General features: G+C 38.3%; 1 pseudogene; it reads right to left on the bottom strand.

Moving 5' to 3' along the window:
- Window positions 1-561: 561 nt before the first annotated feature.
- Window positions 562-2,379, bottom strand: LOC107483613 (cullin-associated NEDD8-dissociated protein 1-like; annotated as a pseudogene).
- Between the last annotated feature and the right edge of the window lie 5,031 nt (window positions 2,380-7,410).

Genomic DNA, 7,410 nt, shown 5'->3' with positions numbered 1-7,410 from the left:
AGAGAATGTACTTATAAGATGACTTTAATATTCAGGTCATATTTATATCAAAGTATTTTTAACATAATTTTTTCAACACACTTCTAATTAGAATTATATTATTGGTGCTTTAAGCAGATTAACAACTCCACACGAATGAGACTTGCCGTGGATATGGTTTTAGAGGAGTACAATAATTTGTGTCTCATAATCTAAGAAAATGCTTGGCAATATAGGAGCAAGGTGGAAGCAGAGCATGAAGACATTTGGGAATGAAAAACTATCTTTTTAGATATTTTTAATATTTTCTTTGAAAGACAAATTACTAAGATGTTTCATTAGTTTATACACTAATTTATCCTTCTTCTATATATTACAATTCTATATTACTAATTTTCTTTACTTTATCAATTAATATAAATTATTCATAACCTATATATTCCCGTAACTAATTATTGCTGAGTATGATAGATACAATATAACTTAATCCAAAAAATGAACAAGAGCAAAGTTCAAACATATCCTAAATTTATAAGATATAATTGATCTATCTTAATCTAAAAAAATGAACAAGAGCAAAGTTCAAACAAAAGGAGATTGGAAGGATTCAATGACAATATTTTCTATATAAGCATGTGCACTAAGATCCTTCCTCCTACCAATCTCTCCCAAACATAGAAGGGCAAGGTGCTGCTTAGTAGAGTTAGAACTGCTGTCATCCTTGAGAATGTCTGTCAGCATTTTTACTGTGGACGAACACTTCTGATCCCCAACAGCAAGGCACAGAACAACCACACATTGAACTATTGAATGCAACGCATGTTTGGCAATGCCACCTAACTGTGGTGAAGGCTTGGCGCTGGCAAGTAGTGACTCCAGCAGAGAATCAAAGCTAGTGTTTGCAGAATAGACTAAAGCAACAAAAAAATTTTATAAATCCAAAAGGGCTTGCCCTGCAGCAAGGAGCTTTTAATTAATGTTAGAGCTTGAGGAAGAACTTTGTTTCTAACAGCCAGACCAACACTGGGACTTAACCTCTTGTCACTCATTAACGTGCAGCAGAGTTCAAGGGCAAGAGCTATCATATGTAAATCAGAATCACTAATTAGTCCCAAGAGTTCTACAATAATAACTTCATATGCAGAAGAACCAATCTTATCACCATATGCAACTATAAGTGAATTTAAGGTTCCTAAGGTTGCCTACCTTAGTGCTCGATTAGCTTTCCGTAGAAATGCAGTCAACTCTGCTATTACATACTCCAGAACACGACAGATCCACCCAAAGTGGAGAAGCAGTAATGACAGCAAATGCCTTGACAGCTATAAGATGGGTTATCTCATTTCCCATTCAATCAACAAGTACAGGAAGACATGCTGGTAGTTCTTCATTTAGATGATCACCAAATGTTGACACAATGTTGCCAATGCAGTAGATGGCACACTCCTTAACCTCATGATCCTGATCTTAGTTTATTAAGCACGACATAATGCCATTATAAATGGGATAGACGTACCGTCTGAAATTAAATCCATATCCCTCAATGCTTGGGCGGATAACACGTACGAGTTCTCCACATACCTTCAAGGCCTCAGCAGTGACCTTATACTATTGCTCACCAACAGCTGATAGAATAATAGCAGAAAGAGCCTTAATATATGGGTGGAAAACATCAGGAGAGTGTGAAGATAATACCAATCTAGTAAATACGAAAGCTTCAATCTTCAAACTTGATGTAGATGATTTGTCATTTAATGCTTTTTCGATTCCTGGAACGAGTGACCCAATATAGTCTGCAAGACAGTCTGGCAAGACAACCACCAGTTCTTTCGGAATAGAAAATGCACCAATCTTTGTCTTGATAGATTTCTCATGCAACTACCTATTTATAGATTTGACAATCTTTGAAACTTCTTGCTTCAACAACCATCTAGGACTCATTTCATTTGTATCAATCTGCCCTTTAGGTACATTGCCAGTTTGACCTAAGAGCTCAATGAAAGTATTAAATACATCCATCTTGACATTTTCTTCTCTCTCTTTAAATTTGTCAATCAATTTGGAACAAGCCTCATCATATAGATTTGAAAGCATTTCAAGGCGAGAAACAATCAATGCTGCTAGGCATTTGGCTACTGCTCTTCGAACTTTCCAGCTGACATCTCAATTATATCTAAAACTCCTGTATATTAACTCTTAATTGCTTTTGACACAATCAATAAAGTAATAGTACCATATCGGTTATATTAAAACAATGATTATTTTCTTGATGGAACCTAATGGAAAAAGAAGTAATGAGGTAATAATGTGCACGAAGAAAGTAGAGAAGTGAAAGAAATTGATACCCATATCTGGTGCACAGAGGGCAACGCCATTGTTCTGCTTTATGTACCTCTGCATCAGTAAGAAAATTAAAATTCCATGGAACCAAAACCAAAATTAACAATCAAGTAATGGCACAATCACAAAGAAGAGGACCAAAATCAAAATTCGATGGAACCAAAACCAAAATCAAGAAGAGGAAAACCCTAAATTCAGTAATTTGATAACAGCACATCACAAAAAATGAACCAAAATAAAACTTCCATGAAATTACTATGAAGAAATAAGTAATAAAGAGCATCGAGTCAATTATCAAAGCCTCATGAAAGATGAAATGCTAGAAAAAAAAATTAAGAGTGAATACAAAATCGAAATTGAAAACATTATTGAGAGAGGATGTAATTAGAATAATTAGCATATAACAATCATTGAAGTAATTAGAATAAGAGGATGTGAATTTAGTTACATATCTAAAAGTGAGAAGTTAGAACATAAATTGAGAAACAGATCGAGGAGGCGAAGGCACGTTAATGGATAAGGAGAAGCTACCAGAGCAAAAGCTCGAGGAAGGAGGAGAAGCTCGCAGGAGCAAAAACGGTATTTTGCGTGGCAGCGGCAGATTAGTCCTCGCGTCATCTGAGGCGTGTTGTGGCGGCGAGGATAAGCGAACGAGAAGAGAAAGAGGATGAGAGAATGACAGTGATTGAATTTGGAAGAAAAACCTTAGCATTTCCCAACTTCTTTCGCTGTGAACAACTCCCCGGCATCATGATCCGCTGCTCAGATCAGATGCATCTATAGTAAAGAATAGCTCTTCCGCAAGCCGTAAGGTACAGGGTCCAGAACTTCCATTCTGCTAGGGTTCTCTGAATCTGAAATCAAAAAGAAAAGGGAAAAAGTTAAAAAAACCAAAAATTCGAGGGATTAAAAAATCTAATTAATAATTTTTTCAAAAAAAATGGGTATATTTTGTAATTATTTTGATGATGGTTAATCGTACTCATACATAAAAGTAGGAGTAAGGAATCCATGGCCTTGAAAACGACTCAAACGAATAATTTGTGACTAAGAATCGCGCGGATTTATATAAGCCTCTATATAAACCATGACAAAATATAGCAGTTTATGTCCGTTCATAAACCGTAACAGAGACTAGTTGTTTCTGCACATTGTTTTACACATATATAATATATTGCATCACAATTAAGCAGTTTCGACCTACTAAAATCTTTACATAAAGCGCTCTCCTCTAAAATATTTTGTGTAAAATTATAAGACTCTACGTCCTATAGTGATTTATATATATTAGGTATAATCAATCAGAAATGTAACTACTTTGTAAATATTGTATTGCAGCTAATTGCAACGGAGATTTATTTTTTTTTTTATTTTCTACGGTATATTCTAACTTACTAGGTCAAGGATCCATCCGTTGTGGATCTGAATTCCATTTAAGAGTTTGTCACTAGTTAATGAATTACTGCATGTATAAGACAAGATTTAAACTCTTAATACTTGTTTAAACAGACTAATAATCTAACTACTATATCAACTCAAGTTGGTTTTTAAAATGAGATTTTAATTTATATGAATAAACTAACAAGATTTTTAATTTGTGAATATCCATTCCAATCTAAATTCAAGAGGTTAATGTTTGATACAAAAATTGTTGAACAAATGCAGAAAGTGGAATTGAACATAATAAGCCTAATGCGGAAGGATAAGATATATTCTGCAGGTGGATAAGCCTATTAGATATATTCTATTATGGTCTCTCTGAATTTTTGAAAATGTCATTGGACCATTCAGCAGGTGGATCTATTCACCTGAAGAAAACGCCTGAAGAGGCTCAAGAACTCATTGACATGGTTGCAAACAACCAGTTCATGTATACCTCTGAGAGGAATTCCGTGAATAATGGGATGCCTCAGAAGAAAGGAGTTCTAGAAATTGATGCTCTGAATGCCATATTGGCTCAGAACAAAATGTTGACTCAACAGGTCAACATAATCTCTCAAAATCTGAATGGGCTTCAACATGCATCCAACAGTACTAGAGAGGCAGCTTCTGAAGAAGCTTATGATCCTGAGAACCCTGCCATGGCAGAGGTTAATTACATGGGTGAACCATATGGAAACACCTATAACCCATCATGGAGAAATCACCCAAATTTCTCCTGGAAGGATCAACAAAAACCTCAACAAGGCTTTAACAATGGTGGACGCAACAGGCTGAGCAATAGCAAACCTTTTTCATCATCTTCTCAGCAACAGACAGAGAATTCAGAACAAAACACTTCTAATTTAGCCAATATTGTCTCTGATCTGTCAAAAGCCACTTTCAGTTTCATGAATGAAACAAGATCCTCCATTAGAAATTTGGAGGCACAAGTGGGCCAGCTGAGTAAGAAAGTCATTGAAACTCCTCCCAGTATTCTCCCAAGCAATACAGAAGAGAATCCAAAAGGAGAATGCAAGGCCATTGATTTGATCAAAGTAGCCGAATGCACTAGGGAGGAGGAGGACGAAAATCCTAGTGAGGAAGACCTCCTGGGATGTCCTTCAAGCAAGAAGGAGTTTCCTATTAAGGATCCAAAGGAATCTGAGGCTCATACAGAGACCATAAAGATTCCATTAAATCTCCTTCTGCCATTCATGAGCTCTGAAGACTATTCTTCCTCTGAAGAGGATGAAGATGTGACTGGAGAGCAAGTTGCTCAATACTTAGGAGCTATCATGAAGCTGAGTGCCAAGTTGTTTGGTAATGAGACTTGGGAAAGTGAACCTCCCTTGCTCATTAGTGAACTAGATACTTGGATTCAAAAAACTCTACCTCAAAAGAAACAAGATCCTGGCAAGTTCCTAATACCTTGTACCATAGGCACCATGACCTTTGAAAAGGCTCTATGTGATCTGGGGTCAGGGATAAACCTTATGCCACTCTCTGTAATGGAGAAGCTGGGGATCATTGAGGTACAACCTACCTTGTTCTCATTGCAATTGGCAGACAAGTCCATGAGACAAGCTTATGGAATAGTAGAGGACGTGCTAGTAAAGGTTGAAGGCCTTTACATCCCTGCTGATTTCATAATCCTAGACACTAGGAAGGAAGATGATGAATGCATCATCCTAGGAAAACCTTTCCTAGCCACAGCAGGAGCTGTGATAGATGTCAACAGAGGTGAGTTAGTCTTTCAATTAAATGGGGACTACCTTGTGTTTAAGGCACATGGCCATCCCTCTGTGACAAAAGAGAGTAAGCATGAAGAGCTTCTCTCAGTTCAGAGTCAAGAAGAGCCCACACAGTCAAACTTTAAGTTTGGTGTTGTGAGGCCACAACCAAACTCTAAGTTTAGTGTTCAAACTCCATATCCAAACTCTAAGTTTGGTGTTGGGCCCACACAAAAATTGACCTGATCACCTAGTGGCTCCATGAGAGCCACTGTCAAGCTATTGACATTAAAGAAGCGCTTGTTGGGAGGCAACCCAATTTTATTTATCTAAATTTATTTTATTTTGTTTCTTTGTTATTTTGTGTTTTATTAGGTACATGATCATGAGGAGTCACGAAAAAAAATCAAGGAAAAATTAAAAACAGAAGAAAAAAATTTTCACCCTGGAGGTAGCGCAGACTGGCATTCAACGCCAGTAAGATGCATCTGGCTGGCGTTCAACGCCAGAACAGAGCACCATTCTGGCGCTGAACGCCAGAAACAAGCAACATCCTGGCGCTGAACGCCAAGAATGTGCCTAGAGGAGACAAGCTGGCGTTGAACGCCAGCAACAAGCATGAAACTGGCGTTCAACGCCAGAAACATGCATTACATGGGCGTTGAACGCCCAGAACGTGCACCAATGGGCGTTTAAACGCCAGAATGATGCATGAAGGCATTTTACATGCCTATATGGTGAAGGAATGGTATTTCTTTTCACCTCAGGATCTGTGGACCCTACAGGATCCCCACCTACCATATTCTCACCTTTTTTTAATCCTAATCTCACTCTCCTAATCCTAATCTTATTTCACACTTTCCCATATCACACCTCCCAAAAACCTTCACCAATCACCTCAATTCCTCTTCCCAATTACCCCATTCACCATTCACATCAACCCACTCTTCCCCATAAACCCCACCTACCTTCATAAAATTCAAATTCAATTTCCCACCCATTCCCACCCAAAATGGCCGAACACCCACCCTCCCTTCTCCTATAAATACCCTTCCATTCTACTTCATTTTCACACAAAACAACCCCTTCTTCTCCCACATAGCCGAACCTACTTCTTCCCCTCTCTACCATATTCTCTTCTTCTTCTTCTTTCTCCCTCTCTTCCCATATTCTCTTCTTCTTCTTCTACTCTTCTTTTCTTTTTTTTTTGCTCGAGGGCGAGCAAATTTTAAGTTTGGTGTGGTAAAAAGCATAAGCTTTTTGTTTTTTCCATTACCATCAATGGCACCTAAGGCTGGAGTATCCTCTAGAAAAGGGAAAGGGAAGACAAAAGCTTCCACCTCCGAGTCATGGGAGAAGGAGAGATTCATCTCCAAGAGCCATCAAGACCACTTCTATGATGTTGTGGCAAAGAAGAAGGTGATCCCCGAGGTCCCTTTCAAGCTCAAAAAGAATGAGTATCCGGAAATTCGACATGAAATCCAAAGAAGAGGTTGGGAAGTCATAACCAACCCCATGCAACAAGTTGGAATATTGATGGTTCAAGAGTTCTATGCCAATGCATGGATCACTAGGAACCATGATCAAAGTATGAACCCGAATCCAAAGAACTATCTCACAATGGTTCGGGGGAAATACTTGGATTTTAGTCCGGAAAATGTGAGGTTGGCGTTTCACTTGCCTATGATGCAAGGAGATGAATGCCCCTACACTAGAAGGGTCAACTTCAATCAAAGGTTGGACCAAGTCCTTACGGACATATGTGTGGAAGGAGCCCAATGGAGAATAGACTCCAAAGGCAAGCCAGTCCAACTAAGAAGACTAGACCTAAAGCCTGTAGCTAGAGGATGGTTGGAGTTCATCCAAAGATCCATCATCCCTACAAGCAACCGATCTGAAGTTACTATGGATCGGGCCATCATGATCCATAGCATCATGA

Source organism: Arachis duranensis, chromosome 4 (assembly GCF_000817695.3).
Source record: "Arachis duranensis cultivar V14167 chromosome 4, aradu.V14167.gnm2.J7QH, whole genome shotgun sequence".
In the NCBI taxonomy this organism is placed as follows: domain Eukaryota; kingdom Viridiplantae; phylum Streptophyta; class Magnoliopsida; order Fabales; family Fabaceae; genus Arachis; species Arachis duranensis.
The sequence above is the reverse complement of the archived record's forward strand: the minus strand, read 5'-3'. Positions and strand labels throughout refer to the sequence as shown.